This window comes from Phalacrocorax carbo, chromosome 6 (assembly GCF_963921805.1).
Source record: "Phalacrocorax carbo chromosome 6, bPhaCar2.1, whole genome shotgun sequence".
Taxonomy (NCBI): domain Eukaryota; kingdom Metazoa; phylum Chordata; class Aves; order Suliformes; family Phalacrocoracidae; genus Phalacrocorax; species Phalacrocorax carbo.
The window spans coordinates 54,139,453-54,156,610 of NC_087518.1; positions in this window are offsets into that span (position 1 = coordinate 54,139,453).

Sequence of the window (17,158 nt, forward strand, 5' to 3'; positions counted from 1 at the left end):
TATTGGCAAGTGGGCATAAAATATAAACATGAGGTATTTGACATAAAAGAAATCTATAAAAATTGTTAATAATTACTATGACTCCAGTCCAGAACTCTTTATTCACATAAACCTGACATTGGTGTTATAGCTGGTTTTCCTTCAAAAAAGGACTTAGTAAAACTCACCTACACTGGGCAAGTTCCATGAGATTTAAGAAGGTACAAACAATTGTGGATATTTACACTTAGACTGAAACAGTATTAAGAGGTATATTAGTGTCAGAACAAAGCAACTTGACCACAACACTTTCATTTGTGGCTGCAGTCCCATCCTTGTCATTTTTTCTGAACAAAGTACTCCAGCACTGTGTAAGGTGAGACTAAGGCTGGGTGAGACACATGTTCCATGTCCTCCTTTATTGTCAGTTCCAGAATAAAACACTACAGGCTATACGAACATCAGACATATATCCAATTCAAAGTATTGAATTGAATTTTAAGTCACTGTAATGAACACCTTGTTCTCTTATTAGGACCTGTATTTCCTCACACATCCTTTGTTAAAGAATTATTCTATAAATCTGATAATAAATGATAGTTAGCTGAGAGTCCCTAGCATGTGCAGGTCATTTTTCAGTGCTGTTTACAAAAATGCCTGTTGTACTAAAATAGTGTGTTTGGTCTAGTAAATATTTATTCAACAAATATTCCCATGATGGTAAATGTAAAGATTATCAAAAGGCCCATGGCACAAAAGATCATATGACTTAAGGTAACTAGTGATTTATGGCATTGTTACTTCCCATCATTGAGGAAATGAGGCTTGCAACTGACTAATGTTTCTTTTTATTTTGTTTGCTGGAAGCATTTATAACTTCCTCCTGGGATTTTTCAAAGCTACATTGTATGATATTCCCAAACTATTTTTGCTCTATTGTTTGATTTTAATTATAGTTGAACCAAAGTAAAATCTTGGGAATACCTCTAATTTGCTTAACTCCTTCCTGTTATGTCTTGTTAAAATTTATCCTAATTGATTATTGAAAGGAATAGGTCTATTTAAAAACTGAGCCATCTCAAGGATACCTATTCTTTGTTTTTGTAACTTTTGAAAAGAACAAGCCGTATGATAAATTTGAACAATGCTGGGGAGGCTGCCTGATGCCCAGAAACCTCCAGCATAGGCCAAAGAAACCTCAAGAGGAGAGAAAAAAACAAGAGGTTTTCTTTATGGAGTTTACCCCATGTCATTCCACCAATGGCACAGAGGGGAGGCTGTGGTGACCAATACCCTCTACAGTAAATCCACTCTCAGGCTGCCACGTGTCTGACAACTCTGGCACCAGGAGCTCAGGGCTTTGTGCTGCCTCCAGAGCTCCTTGCTGCTCTGCAGCTGTCAGCACTGCCCCAGCGATGCCTACGCTGATAAGTATCTCCTGCACAGATGCCTGTGGGACTACTAAAAAGAAAGAGGAAAGAGTTCTATATCTTTGCTTAGAAAATAGGAGATCTAATCTATATTAACTAATGAGCACATTCCCACTGGTGCGGGTGGGTGGACTAAATTGCCACACAGGACGATGTGCCACTCAGGTAATGAAAATACATTCTTGAAACTGCTTTTGTATCCACTGATGGTGTGTGAATCAGTTCTGCCTTAATTTATGGATTGTCTGAGTTGGGAATGAAAGTATAATATTTCTTTTGTGATGATTAGCAGCCTCAGAGAATGCTTCAACCAGGAAAAATGCTGATTTGTTTACGAGGTCAATCAAAAGACGTACACCCAATGCTGCCTTCCTAGTAGAACTTTCAGTTACATTCAGTCATTTGTTATCTTGCATTGATAAAGTTAATGCAGAGAATCAAAGCCAAGCTTATATCACCAGTAAATATTATGGTCATATACATCTGCAGAGCACACAAACTCTGTCCTCACTTAACTAGAGCTTTTAGAAAACCTAAACACAGCACTTGATTTATGAGCACAGTATGACATGTTTTGTCTATTGATGAAACACAAAACATTTATTTCAATAGTAAGTTTAGAATAAATTATTATACCCAAAATTATTTTTAGCTGAGGTCATGGTTCTTAATGATATCTAGCTCTTTGATAGCAATCTTTGTTCGTATATTTCAAAGCATTTTATTAAGACTGATGAAATTATTAGAACCAGTCTTATAGAGAGGGAAACTGAGTCACCTGGTGACCTACACCTATTTTTTTTTTAATCAGCCAATTAATGATAGTGTCAGTTCCTCAGTCCCGCATTCCTGCGCCTTTATTAGAAATTTTTCCAGACCAGCTCACTATAATATGGATCTGTAACAACCCATGTCCCCTCCCAAACACTACATAAGTGATTTTTGCAATTGAAATATCCTGCCTAAACGCAAGTATGCTTTTTCTTGCCTAAGTTCTCTTGGCATTTTTAGGTATTCTTGAGAAAGTGCTCTACAGATTACCTGCTTGTCTTTTCGTGACCTGCCCTCCCTCTTGGCAGCAGATACAAGTTTTCTCCAGCCATTCATGCAATCCTGGGGGGTCTTTCTGTCCTAGTAGAAGTACTGCCCCACTCAATGGCTTCCACTGCCTCTGCCAATTGCTCTGAATGTTTTTTATCCCACTTTGAGCATATTTCTGAGGATTCTGGCATTCACAAATTATTTTTGTTTGGTGTTTGTTTTGTTATTCTATTTAGGATTATTTCACTTTTCAGCATCCTGTGAACTTTCTATTCTTTGGGATGCGTTTGTCTGAGTAATGTTCATTAGAGTTTAATAATCCTTCGTCATCATCTCTAGTCAGGGAGAGACATAGATAGCCTGATGCACTCACTAATTCAAAGGTTCTAAAATTCTTTCAAAATTGTAAGCTGTACATAGAATCATCAAATTGTAAGACAAGTATAGTAATGTACCATGGTGCTTTTAGTGTTATGACAGACCTTTGACTAATGCATGCTTTTTAAAGAAATCTTAACTGGAAGTCTAGATTATCCTACAGAGAATCAATTTACACTTTTAATTTATAAGCCATCTCAGCAACCATCTTGGTAACACACAGCTGCTTTACTTTTAGTTTTTGATAATCATCAATAAAATTACACCTGTATCAGACCATGATGAGCAAACACAGAGTAGTTTTGCTGTTTATGAGAAAACTTTTTCAGTATCAACAAAGATTAATTTCAAGAATGAGATATAGTTGTAGCTGAATAAAAGCTTACTGTCATTTGCTGCAAAACAAAAACTTTCTCTTGCTCTTGAGAGCTTACTGTCTAAATCTCCACTCTCAGCCTATATATATTGATGTAAATTTCAAGTCTGCCTAGAAATTTTCCGTTCAGACTATTTTTGAATGAAAGTTGGATTTTGACTGAATAACTTTATTGGTTTCGGAAAAAACCCTCCTCCTTTAGATATATTTTAAACCCCAAATATTTAAGTCTGGTAATAGAATCTCAGTACTTTGCCTGGCTTTTGATAAATTGTTTCCTATTCTTCTTCAATTTCCATCTGGTTTTTCAGTCTTGTTTATTAGATAACCATACTGATTTTTTCAAAGCTGAAAATTTTCTTCTCTGAAGCAGCTGCAGGATGAGATCTTCCCCTTATTCAGAAAATTTATTTACTTCAACAAATACAACTTGACTTGTTAGAAACTGCAAGTATAACCTACATTCTTTGCAGTACATAGGAATATTTGTCTTGTGTTTCAGAATATACTTTTAAAAACCCTCTTCATTATCCTTTAGTCCAGCCCTCTTAACTACACTTAAAATTCACTTGTCAGTGGCCAGTGAAATAGGGACCATAACATTAGTTCTCATTTAAGAAAAAAGAGGTTTTCTTGATTCAGGGTACTGACTCAGAGGATCAGAGGATGAGTTACTGCATGCAGAAAGGTCACTGGAGGAAAAAGAATTCACATTGCGTTATACAGAGACCCCAAATAATTTATCTGTTCAAACCTCCTTATAAAGATCTATGATGTGGTGCTGATCCTGGTAATATGACTAAGTCAGTCACTTATAATCCCTGCTTATTTTATGAAATAATGGACAGATCCTGGCATTATAAATGCAGATTAAAATAACTTTGTTAAGAAGGTAAAAAGCTCTGTCAGAATAATGCAATAAAAAGTCATATTCCAAAGACAGACACTATCCATTCGTAATATTTTAAATGCAGATCAGGACAACAAAAGTGTTAAATACGAAAGGATTTTTAAGGCATTTTTCTTAAACCAGTAATCAATATCTGCGGGTTTGCAGTCTGTTAAGAAGGTCAGCAGCCAGTCTCTGAATAAGTAGATCACTTACTGTGGTCTTTAGACCCTTTTTTTTTTTGTTGTTCCATGGAGATTTGAAGGACTGATTGGTAACCTTTTATTTAATAACTTTGCACCTTTTGGTTGTAGTGGTATTTTAAATGCAATCAAGTTTTCTTTATGTGAAAAAAGGACCACACCACCTCAATTAATAATACTCCTGTATTAGATAAATTACTTCACTTTGTCTATACTCCTCTCCTTCCTCTTGAGCGTAGTTACAAATGACTACAGCATCTGAAAGGTAGCACACTCTTTGGGGAGCTGACACCAGAAACTGGAGTTATTTATAATTGCCTTAGAACTCGCGTTCCCAGCGTTCATTAGGTCACTTTCTATCACTTTCGGCCTAAGTGGGACCAATATGAACACAACATCTACCCTATTCAGTCTACAGAAGTTCATTAAGTTTTGTTCAGGGATAAGTTATGAGAAAAGGCCCTACACAACAGAGTAGTAGCTTCAAAGTAGTGGGCCAGATAATTAATTCTGAATTTCAGTGAAAATTCTACTGAAGTCCTATTGCAGCCATATTAACACAAAACAAGTCTATCAGTATTAATACTCCTGCAATAAATATCAAGGAGTTAAGAATGATTAAGACATTACTGTAAAATATTACATGATAAAAAGGCAAGAAAGCATTAAAGAAGCTGTGATGATTTGCCTGGTCCTTACATCACACACAGTAACATGCAATAGTCAGAGTGCAGCTGGTTAGAGGAAATACAAATTTATAACATACTTGATAATCAGTCGTAACTCACTATATGCACAGGCTATAGCTAAAGTTAAGGTTGCTTGTTCTATTTTTGAATTAGAATAAGTTACTTCACATGAAGGCACTCTCAGCAGAGAAATGCTGTGCTCAGTGTGAGTAATATTTGCTGATGAAAACCTTTTCCATTACAGGGCTTTTCAAAGTGTAGGCAGCATTCGGTATGGGTCACAAAACCACAAACTTACATTGTTGCAATTCAGTATATTACAGCTTTGAAATAATTATTAATCTACTTGTCTTCCTCCCTCATAACTTTGAATGAGTACTTAGGACTTATTATGGAAATTCACGTTTTAGTTTATGAAGACCACATCACTAGAGTGAGGAAGGAATGTAGATCCGAAAATCAAGCAGATACTTTCAAAAAGTGTGTCCTTCATTCTCATCTAGTTGAAATGCTGCAATAGGCTATATTTGCTTCAGGTTTTGAGTGACCCATAAATGAGTGCATAGGCAAATCCAAGGTGTTGTAACTATTTAGATACCTGCTGGCAATGTAAATCTGAGCATCTATTTCTGTTACCTTTTAGTTCATGGGTCACTGCATACACCATGATACATATGCAAGATGTAGGCATTAAACTCTAGTCACGAAAATTAGCTGTGATTCTTTTTTTCCTACAAAGCAGCTTGAATGAAAGCCATGGATCTAATTGGCTAGAGAAGTTTTGACCCAATTTAATTCTCTCTTAGTAAGAACATATTTCCAGACTATCAGTCATCTTCAACAATTAGTGTGTCTCATCTCATCCTATATTTAAAAATTTTCATTTTTAAATGTATTTCTACAGTTGTAATAAATGTAATTAAAATAATTATTTCTCAAGATTTTCCTTGTGACTATTTCTTATTTCCTACCGTTTTCCTGTTTCTCTTTCATCCAGACAAAAGAATAAATCACATTATAGTCAAACTATAAAGCTACTAGTTGGTAGTGGGCTTTCTTTAATCAAACCTGAATGCATTATCTCCCTATTGAATCTTGTCTATTTTCTGTTGATAAATTGTCCCTATGACTGTCTCAGAGATACATGAGAGAGTCAATTTTGGAAAATTCTGGCCCATTAATTGTATATCATCAATCATGCCAGCTGCAGAGTTTGGAATAGATATTAAAAATGTTTGATATTTTATGCATTTCGGCAGTATTGTTAGCAAAACAAGAGTCACCTGCAAGCTAGAAAAGTGAAAGCCTGACATGATCTCTGTAATATTCAACCAAGAGAAATACCTTGTCTACAAGTCTAAATTATCTATATTTACCACTAATCTAAAGCTTTTCTCTATGGCATTATAACTCTCTCATTTAAATACAAAATCTGTGTAAACACCCCCCTGCAAAAAATACTTATCTTAGCCAGAGGAAGAATCATGAATAAAGAGCCTGAAAAGAGAAAGTTAGAAGACAGGAAAACTCAAAATAAAAGAAAATAAACAGAAGTGGCTGGAATAACAATAAATAGGGAAAACTCCTGAGGAATGTAAGAGACATAGGGCTGGTCTCGTCAAGGCCACAGGCACCATGACAAATAAAAGACATAAAGACAAGCAGCAGAGGTTGACTTAAGAATCATCAAAACAATATGGGCTTAAACAAAAAGAACTGCAAAGGCTGTGAAAGATGGGCCACCAGCAGTGAGAAGTCCTTCTCTTCCAAATAGAGTAAAGAAATACACCTGAAGAAAATAATTATCTTGCTTGCTAGAAGTTCATGTTAATTATTGAGAATTGAACTGCTGTTGATGTGTTATGATGACGGATGGTAGAATCATGTAATTCATTAGTTTTCACTTTGCTGCCTGAATACTGTATGCCAAAAGTCTTATTAAAAAACAGAATTAAGCAGTGGCGAGAAAGGTCATCTGCCCATTTCATCCTGGCAGCTGTACTCCAGAGATCTTGCTGGAGGCAGAAATTCTACCTCATCTGAGAGCTACCAAGTCTGTTTAAGTGGGAGAAACTTATGGAAAGTTTATGAACAACAGCCAGGAAACACTGGTCAGGAAAAGTATTTTTCCTGAAGATCCACAGGAGATTCTGTGGAGTTTAATGCCTGGATAAGAAGGAAAAAAAAAAAAAAAAGAAAAGAAAAAAAAAAACCACCAAAATTATGGAAGAGGGTCATCTGCTTTCAGAAGTCTATTTAATGCTTTCACCCAAAAGATTCAAAAGATTTCTGTTTTGTCTGTCTTCCTTGCATATTTGTATCTAGAAAAAAAATGGAGAAACTCTACACCTAGCTTCTAGCCAAAAACCACAAAGTTGATTGGGAACAGCCAGCTTGCATCTCCCACAGTGAGACTTGTCATGAAGGTCATAAAGTATATTCCTATTCCCTGGTTAGATAACTTTATCTGTGAAACTTTAGAGCCAAATGCTTGCACTTTAAATGAAAAAATATTTGTTCAATAACTGTATGTAAGTACCTCTTTTTCTGTATGTTCTTTTCCACAAATTCGTTAACTATAATATTTGTGGAAAGTAATCACAGAAGCAGTGTGTACAAAATTTAAACTAATTTCTTTAAAATAAAAATATCTGTAGAAAAATGTTTGCTGTATTCACCCAGTTCTAAATATTACTTACTTTTGCATCTATGGAAATTAGATAAAGTATTAAAATGGAGAGTCTGAAGGAGTAAAATTAATTATTCCACTAGTACGAGATTAACATATTATCAAGTTAAAGCCTTTAGAAACAATGTAAAACTTTAACTAGAAATATTCAATTCAGTTATGTTGCAGGAAACCATTGGCCTGCTTATTAGTATAAGTATGAAAGTTATTGCAGTTTAGGAACACATGGGGGGGTACTAGTATGTTAATTGCAATTAGAGACTGATATCAGTTCCACGTAGGAAGTCCAAGTTTGAGGTGATTTGATGAGAGCAGAAGTGTTAATTAATTAAAGGCTTTTACTTCACATTACTAAGTCTTGCTGATGAACCTACCAAATAAGATGACTATTGCTAACTAAAAGACATCTAGCAAGCATACCACTTCATGACAATAAGCCCAAAGATCCAGCAGTAACGTCATGACTACCCAACTGGGTGGGTGCTTTTGTACTCCAACCACTCAGGCTATTTCTTAAGTCAACATTACCTTTTATTGCTCCCTCATTGCATCAATGAAGCTCTGCAATATTAGGTAATTATGTAATTAGTGGCTTTGGTACTTCCATCAAAGTCAAAAATACAAATGTTTCATGCTGGGGAGTGGTGAATATCCAGTAATTTTTGATAATGTTAGAGAGGTTGGGGTAGAATCACGACGTTGCCTGCTCCTTACTCAAAGAGACGAATCACGGACAGAGGATGTTGTCCCTGGACCTTCATGCTCACCAGAAGGTCCTCCCCAGAAGTCAGTACTCCTCTGGATTGAGCTGAGTCCTTACAAAATACACATGACCTACATTAGCTCTTTTTTATTACATATCCTTCATTCAAGTCTCTTGTACCTTACAATATACGTTATTAAACTTCTCCACATCAAACTGCCCTAAATTGTATCACACTCAGGCTAAATATTGGTCAGCGTGATTGATTATGCTTTATGAAGCTGAAAACTATAACTACATGTTACAAGCAACAGTAAAGAGAATATTGCAGGCAGCAGCTGCATCTGCCCAAAGCAAACACTTCATCCTTGCTGTGACAGCATCTGATGGAACACACTTACAGTTTTTTTTCTTTAGTAGTATAACCAACATAATCAAGGTTTTCTTTTTTTCCTCTTTCTCCTATTTATTTGTATCTGTAATATAAAAGACATTGAAATACAGAAGAAACACATGTTAGAATGAAAACACTTATGGCAAAGCATCATTCAAAAGATCTGGTAGCAAACAATGTAATATAGATAGATATTGCTAGTGTATCCTTATTTTCCTTGCGGTTCCTACAAGCTGGCTCTTAGCAACGGGCCATTAATGCTCTTTGAATATAGTTAGAAATGAACTTGAATATTCAGCTCTCCAGCATCTGCATAGAGGCGCTGACAGTCTTTGGTGAAAGTGATGCTGTGCTTCCCGCTCCCTTCGAGCTGTTTGACACTCTCCTCTCCACAGACAAGCCAAGCTGCCACTTAGGTCACTGTTAGATGACCTGTGCCACACAGTAACCTTGTGGTTAATACTGCATTTCGTATCTGAGCTACCAACCAAGTATTTTCAAATAGAGGTTCCCTCCTTTAAAAATGGTATAGTCAGAAAGTCTTTCCTTAGGGCTGGGGGGGAGGAGGAAAGAGTCGGATATTAATTCTGTCTTCCTGCTCTTTTGTGCTGCACACCTCTCAGTTGTGCATGCTGATGTGTATGCCTGCTGCAAGTTCCAGAACTGCAAAAATAAAAGTAAATACTTTTTGTCATCTGCTTTCCTTACAATGTTAGCAACTTTTCTTCCCAGGCCTTTCATTTTCCTCTTTAAAAGACACTCAAACATATATCAATAGATTTCTTTGTGACTCTGAGTTTTTTTTTTTTCAGCAGTAGTAGGTGTTGAAGAATTTGAATTGAAATTTGAAGGTTCCTGGCTCCCAAGCCAGCAGGAGATGAGGTTTAATTGCTTGGAAATACATTTTCACAGCTGATACTGGGGAACAGAAAAAGTCTGTATGTCAAGAGCCTCTAAACTAATCATTTAGCCATAACATGCACCACCCCATACCTGGGGACAATGTAACTGTTAACAGCTTGAAGCTGTTGAAAAAATACACCAATGAGAAGGTTTCCTCTATTTTTCTAATGCTATTCTTCACCCTGAATAAACTAATAGACGAGAAATGTCTTATTTTCAGTTCTGTCAGTTCAAATGAAAACAATTGTGTGTTCACCTAGTTTTAGCATTGGAATTTATTAGATCTGAGACTGTTCATTAAGGCAACAATTTTGAAGTTGCTCGGTTGTTAATACACTGCCTGTATAAACTCAGGGGCTGCCTGTTGTATCTGGTTACACTCTGGAGACTGAGATTTTGTTTCCAGCACTACAGATCAGGTCAAGAATTGCAATAACAATTAGCCATTAGTCACTAGATCTCAATTTACCATAATAAAAGGTCATTTCTTCTGAGTATTTTATCCCTGGAAAGGAAGAAGAAACATAAGAAACTGTCAAGCTTTTGAAAATTAGGGTATGGAGAAGCTGGGTATGGCTTCTGAGTAGATAACAGGGATAAAGCTTTATTTCTGTTTTTGAGCTTACTCTTTTACCATGGGGCAGGATCTGCATATATTGCCGGTGTCTAGTATAATAACAGTTACTCCTCTTTTTTTCAAATCTCAGTGAAATGGAAAATCTATCTAATCTCATGAAGAATCAGATTGTTCCTGCCTTGATACAGGCATGTGAGAGAGACACTGAGGAACCTGCCCCCGTACAACACCCTACTTCTTGCTGCTACAATTATTCCTTCCCTATCACTTCCATGAAGGACAGAGCAGAGGCACAGGTCTGCCTTTTTCAGTGTACTTCACTAACTAACCTTTTGCACCCACCAGCAAAGGAGCTAGCAGGTCCCCTCCCTCATTAACGCCTGGGAGCGCAGGCGCTGCGGTGAGCAGGGGGTCCCGGCTTCTGTGCCGCTGCGGACTCGGGCTCTGAAGCAAACAAGGGAGTGAATGACAGTCGTGTAGAGGTGGGCTCTCCTGCTACACAGGAAACCCCACAGCAACTCCCTGACACCAAAATGGAATTGCTGTTGCATTTCATAAGGAATCAGCTATTTCCCTGGGAACTGATCAAAGGTGTAGGAAGAAAAAGGGTGGTGTAACTCAGTTTTGTTAAGGAAGCTGTTCAATGGCAAAGAAAGTGGAAAGACGGCAGGTGAAAGTGTAGTAGCATTTCCCATCAGATCCTTATTTTTAATGGACAGTAGCAGTGGAAAAAGAGATTATAAGGGGAGCTTTGAAACTTAGAGGATGCATGTTGTGAACTGGTCTTACCTAAAAACAGTATTTGTAATTAATATAAACAGAGAGAAGGGATTTCATGCCCGTTGGTAGCCTGGCTAACAATCAGTTGACAGATAGTTAACTATAGAAAAGTCAAAGGTCAGGGCTTTTAATCTATAGGTTGATGATCCCTTGGGGACTGTGTGGTGTGAAAAAGAATTTGGTGTGCTTGATGCTATTATAGGCATGATCAGCCTGTCAAAATCCATTAGCACTCACTTTTCCTTCAAATAAGAATTTAGCTAGCTTTTGGTATGATTTTGTCAAAGCAGATTTCTTATCATTCTTAGTAATCCTTTATAAGAATGAAACATTTAATTCCTTATATGATAAAAAGTGATTTTTTCAGAAACTGGTAAAACATATGCTATAATCTTTAATTAGGTCTATTTAGCACATTCAATACATTTTTGATAAGCTTCAAGTTAAATTGAAGACTTTACAGAGAAAAAATTGTCTAATTGAATAGTGCACCTTAATGTGTGAGAGACTGTTATCTTTTGTAAGGTTCTTGTTTGTAGCATGACAAAGACCAAAACAAATCTGAATATTTAAAAGAAAATCAGAAATATTTTTAGTCCTATCATTTTCTCTCTCTCAGTATTTTACGAGGTGTTCTTTGACTCTCTAGATAACTGGAAGAGAGAGAAACTTAATTTGTTTCTAACATTTGTTCATTGTAGTTTCAAAAACAATTCTTAAAATGACCTTGAAACTAAAGAAACTCGTAGAGTTTTTTTTGCTATACAACGTTCATTAGTGAGTAATGCATAAAGAATTCTAATACTATGAAGAACTGTATGTTTTCGTTATGTTAAAAAGCAAGATGTGTAAATTAAATGACAAGAAGGTGCAGTGTATGTACCTAGAATACTCTGCAAGCTTGTGCTAGAGTTAAGGTCAGCTAGGAAAATGTGATAAAAGTAAAATGAAAACAAATTTATCAGCAGATATTAACATATTTATAGCAGTTACATAATGCGGAGTCTAAGTATGATTTAAACCTCCTAAGTAAAAAGCTATTACATGCAGCTTCGAATCTGACTTCTGTCAGCTTCAGAACATGCATCCTACTATACGTTTCCATCCCATATCTCAAACTTTAAAAATAGCTTTGGAAATCCGAATGAAATCTTTGATGTCCACTGTCATAGCTTTGGCTGTTTATAAAAAAATTAAATCAATGTGATAATTCTTGACTTTACCTCCCCATAGATTACATCTGTGTCTTCAGAAAGGCTCAGTCAGTCTGGTTCACTTGATGGGCAGATGCATGTCATGCAATACTTGATGAGAAACTTGCGAGCATACCTTGGCCATGTCTGCTTTGAGCTGTCAGATGGATTTCTCTTGGGTATCTTTTCTTTTGCTGTGCATCAGAGCAAAATAATATTTTATTGTTGGTCATAATTAATAATTCATTGAAAAGCACCAAATGAACACACAAAAAAAGAATGTAGATATAAATCTTATTAGGTCCCTGGATAAAGTCACAGTATGCTTTTGCATTTTGAATTTCCAGGCATATATTATATCATCCAATATTGGAACAAGCTGAGAAATGTAATATAAAAATTTGATAAATTACTTTCTGCCTGTAAATGAGAAAACAGACTTGTAAAATGTGAAATGAACCATTCTGGCAAAGTAGAATTTGAGCTTAGAGTGTAAACACTTGAGTTAATGGCTAGGGTATCTCTGAGTCTCAGAAGCTGCGGTACACAGGGAGGGTGAAAGTGAGGTTATGGAAGCTCTTCAATATTTTACTTTGAACTTCCTTGCAGGCCTTAATTAGACAGATTACCTGTTATGCATGGTGCAGTGTGCTGAACAGTTTTAAACTGGCTTGTCCTCAAGGCAAATGGAAGGCAAAGTCAAAAAGGATTACACTCGATGCAAAATAACAATGAACGTGCTATTAATGGTTATGGCAAAAAAATGAAACCCTCCCAGCCCATACAGTATTCAATTTTTAACGTCACCTAGTACAAAAGAGTTTGTTAAGTATTTACCGACCCTTTGAATTTATGTACCTAACCTGTCCACCTCGTCAGTGCCTCAATCTCTGTGAAACCATAATGACATTTAATGTTGTAATTACGCGAATATTTCCGATTTATGTTGCTTTGTATCTAAGAAAATGTTACATTATAATGGAAACTTTTCTGACATGAAAATTAATAAATGCTTTCTTTATTTCAGTTCCATTGAAAAGATAACTGGATTTTTTTAAATCTCAGTTCAGTTCCATACCTATAGTAGAGAGCATAGAGCAACAGTAAGTATGTTTACTAATGTTTCCAGGATACAAGTGTTAACTTGCTGTATATATGCTAAATTCCAGAATCTATTTAATCGGTTTATTCAGCCAGCCACCTACAGGGAAGGTCACCATGTCAAGCAATCCCGAATGGTATTTTGTGTGAATTGGGAACAGAACTTTCTAAAGGCCAGAGGTTTAGGAACATAAACCAGATGTGCTCATTTGAAATAGTCTACTTATTAAAAAAAGGTCAAACACTTAGATCTTTTTTAAATCTTACTGTCAGACACACTCCATAGAACTAAGAATTTTACTGTTCTGAATGGTATGAATTTCACCGATTTCTTAAATGAAATATGTCTTCTGCTCTTTGCCATAAATGCATCACTTCCCTATTTATAGTGTAATATTGCACCTAAGAATTTTACTACTTCAATCAGATTAATATTTTTCAAGGTAATGATTTTTAAAATCCCTTTTCATGATTTTATTTTTATAGTTCAGAATTATTGCAAGTAATTAATTCATACATTGGTTTACAAGGCTGATTTTCCAGGCAATAATTTGCGCAGCGTAAATCTAGATAATGATGTGCTTAGTGTGAAGATGTTTGGTTTTGGGGAGGGGGTTCTTTCCAGATATACACGTTTAAAGATTGATCCCCTGTCCATAAGAGTCAAATGAAATGTCATTTAATTATTAATGCAATTTAACTCCATTGGTCTGCCTGTCAAACTGTTTTACTGAACTGCCTATGTTGACTGGCAGGATCTTATTCATTGCTATGCTCAAATCTGTGAATAGGAATTTTTAAGACCTTTCAAGAAGTGAAATATCAAAGTGAGAATCAACCAACTTGCAAGATGTATGTGGGGAAGGAGTCAAAACGTTTCCAAACTTCCACCCAGGATACTGAATATTAAACTGAGCTCTGTCCATTCTGCTTCAACAGCCGGTCATCTGAACGCTCAGAAGTAGCTCAGATCGTCTCAGAATCCCTTCTCCTCCCATTCTCAGCCCCACCGTTCTTGCCAGAGCCCCTCAAAGGAACAAAGCAGAAAAAAAAGAGAAGTGGATACCTGATATAGCAATCAAAACTTACAACAGAAGAGAGAAAATGAAGCACCTGGCTTTGATAACAGACAGCAAAGGATGTAGAACTGATTGATTGCCACTGAATGTCTGTAGTTCTGCTTTCACTGGTATGGATTATATAGCTACAGACAATTTTCTGATTTCAACTATGTCATGTTCTTGAAGGTGGTAGGAGTCCTGGAGTTGCAATGAACAAAAGACAAATCCACTCGTCGGAAATTATGTTTTCCCTCAAGCTTGAGCTACATTATTCTCTGTCCCTTACCTGTGCTGAGGAACTAAGAGAACAAAAACAACCTCAACCAGATAACGGGCTGCTACTAAAACAAATAAGCAAAAACGTGAACAAACCAACCCACACAGAAACAACACCCCACAAAAAAACAAAACAAAACAAAACAAAAACTCATAATTGAGAATATTTTAGCTTAGGTTATATTCAGTTGGTTTGTTCTGTTGTACATTTGAATAACATTTTTTGCAGAGTGTTCTTTATTCATAGTGAACTGCAGACTTTCCATTTCTAGGTCAGAAACATTATTCACCCTTCAATGTACATCTCCATTTTTTAAATACTTGAGTGAAATTCTGGGCTGTACCTATTTAAATTTACACAGACGAAAACCCTAAGCACTGGTACATTTTCAGTAAACGTTTTCCTGCAAAGGATTATAATTTTTTTTTTTTCTCTTAAGGGCACTGCAATTTGTTTTTGTACCTTTTGAAAGGTTAAACAAGTGTTTTGGAAATATTTTTTCTCTCTGTTAAAAGAACTGAGGAGAATATGTCCAGTATAAGCCACTTCCCAAAAGAGTTTTCCTTGGATTCTTAGTGTTATTTCTGAGAATAAGAGTCACAGAATGTGTTTTATTTTATAAATGTAGAGCTTTCTTCTAACTTGTCCAAAAAGAAGACAAACTTCAAACAAATTTATTTACTGATTCTATATTTTTATCGAGATTTCATAGATCATAAGTACAAAAACATTTGAGAAAGAAATGAAAATTCTGTCTACTGACGTCAATTTTTTTTATAGCTACATTTATACTTTCAATCTAAAAAAAAACCAAAAATAAATGAGGCAGATAGTCAAAGAACCCCCTTCTAATCCAATTTATCTTTATTATTAATGTTATTATTTCATTAAAAGCAGATAGTTAACTGACCTAGATTCCTCATTGGATAGTGTATTGATCCAGCATATATAAATGTTAAACACTCTTACACTCCCAATGATAAAGCTTAGAAACTTTTGGTTTCTTTTAATCAGTTTTATTAATTGGAACTGTGCATACCTGACACATGAGTTCCAGAGGTTGAGTGCATGGAATTTCCTTTATTTTTAAGTGTGTAAATGATTAATTGGTTCATTATTACACCAGTATTAGTTCAGTCTTCTAATTAAGGATTAAACGTAAGGACTATTTAAGGTTAAATATTCTACTGAATATTCAGGAGAGTTTATTTTTTTAAAATGACAGTCTTCGTACTGGATTTTTTTTTTTATTTGTGGAGTTAATAGTAAATGAGAAATATTGCTGTACTTCAGAGGCAAAATAATACATTTCCTTTTGGGACAGCCTGTTCAAAAACAGTTTACAGAAAAAAAAAATACATGCTATATCAAAATTTCAGGGCTTTAATAGCTATAGTAACTGCAGCAAGCAAAGTATTGATGTTTCTTTTAAGATGTCTGCTTCCGTATTTCCTACTTTTCCCAAACAGAGACTGTATTTTAATTTTATTTCAACCCAATTAAAGTAGCAATACCAAAATTCATCATAGTACCTAAGACTGTGTAGATAAGACTCATTCAATTAATGGAAGGTCAGGAGAAAATGTAAATAGGTATATTAAATTACTACATACATCTTTAGTTTATTAATCTGTCATTAATTGCTTCATTGTTTTCAAAAGCCTATTTGGTTCTCAGTCAAAAGAAAAAATAATTGGCTTGGTCTGCAGAAGAGAGGTTATACTGGCATGAAACTTAAAAAGACATCTGGCGGAACATCGTTATTATATGGATATCCAAGGATAAGGCTTAGACACCCAGAGTAGTTTGGTGACAAACTGTGACTAGATAATATGAAAAGATCCAAAGGAAAATTTAGAACTATGTGAAGCAAAGTGAGATATTAGGGGGTGTACTGGGTTTGCGTGGCAAGGTTTTGATAGTGGGGGGCTACAGGTGTGGCTTCTGTGAGAAGCTGCTAGAAGTTTCCCCCATGTCCAACAGAACCAATGCCAGCAGGCTCCAAGATGGACCCGCTGCTGGCCAAGGCTGAGCCCATCAGCGTCAGTGGTACCGCCGCTGGGATAACATAGTTAAGAAGGGGGAAAGTTCCTGTGCACACAGCAATTGCAGCTGGAGAGAGGAGTGAGAATGTGTGAGAGGAACAGCTCTGCAGACACCAAGGTCAGTGAAGAACGAGGGGGAGGAGGTGCTCCAGGTGCCGGAGCAGAGATTCCCCTGCAGCCCATGGTGAAGACCATGGTGAGGCAGGCTGTCCCCCTGCAGCCCCTGGAGGTCCACGGTGGAGCAGATATCCATGTGCAGCCTGTGGAGAACCCCACACCAGAGCAGGTGGGTGCCCAAAGGGAGCTGTGACCCCATGGGAAGCCCATGCTGGAGCAGGCTCCTGGCAGGACCTATGGCCCCGTGGAGAGAGGAACCCACTCTGGGACAGGTTTGCTGGCAGGACTTGTGACCCTGCGGGGCACCCACAGTGGAGCAGTCTGTTCCTGAAG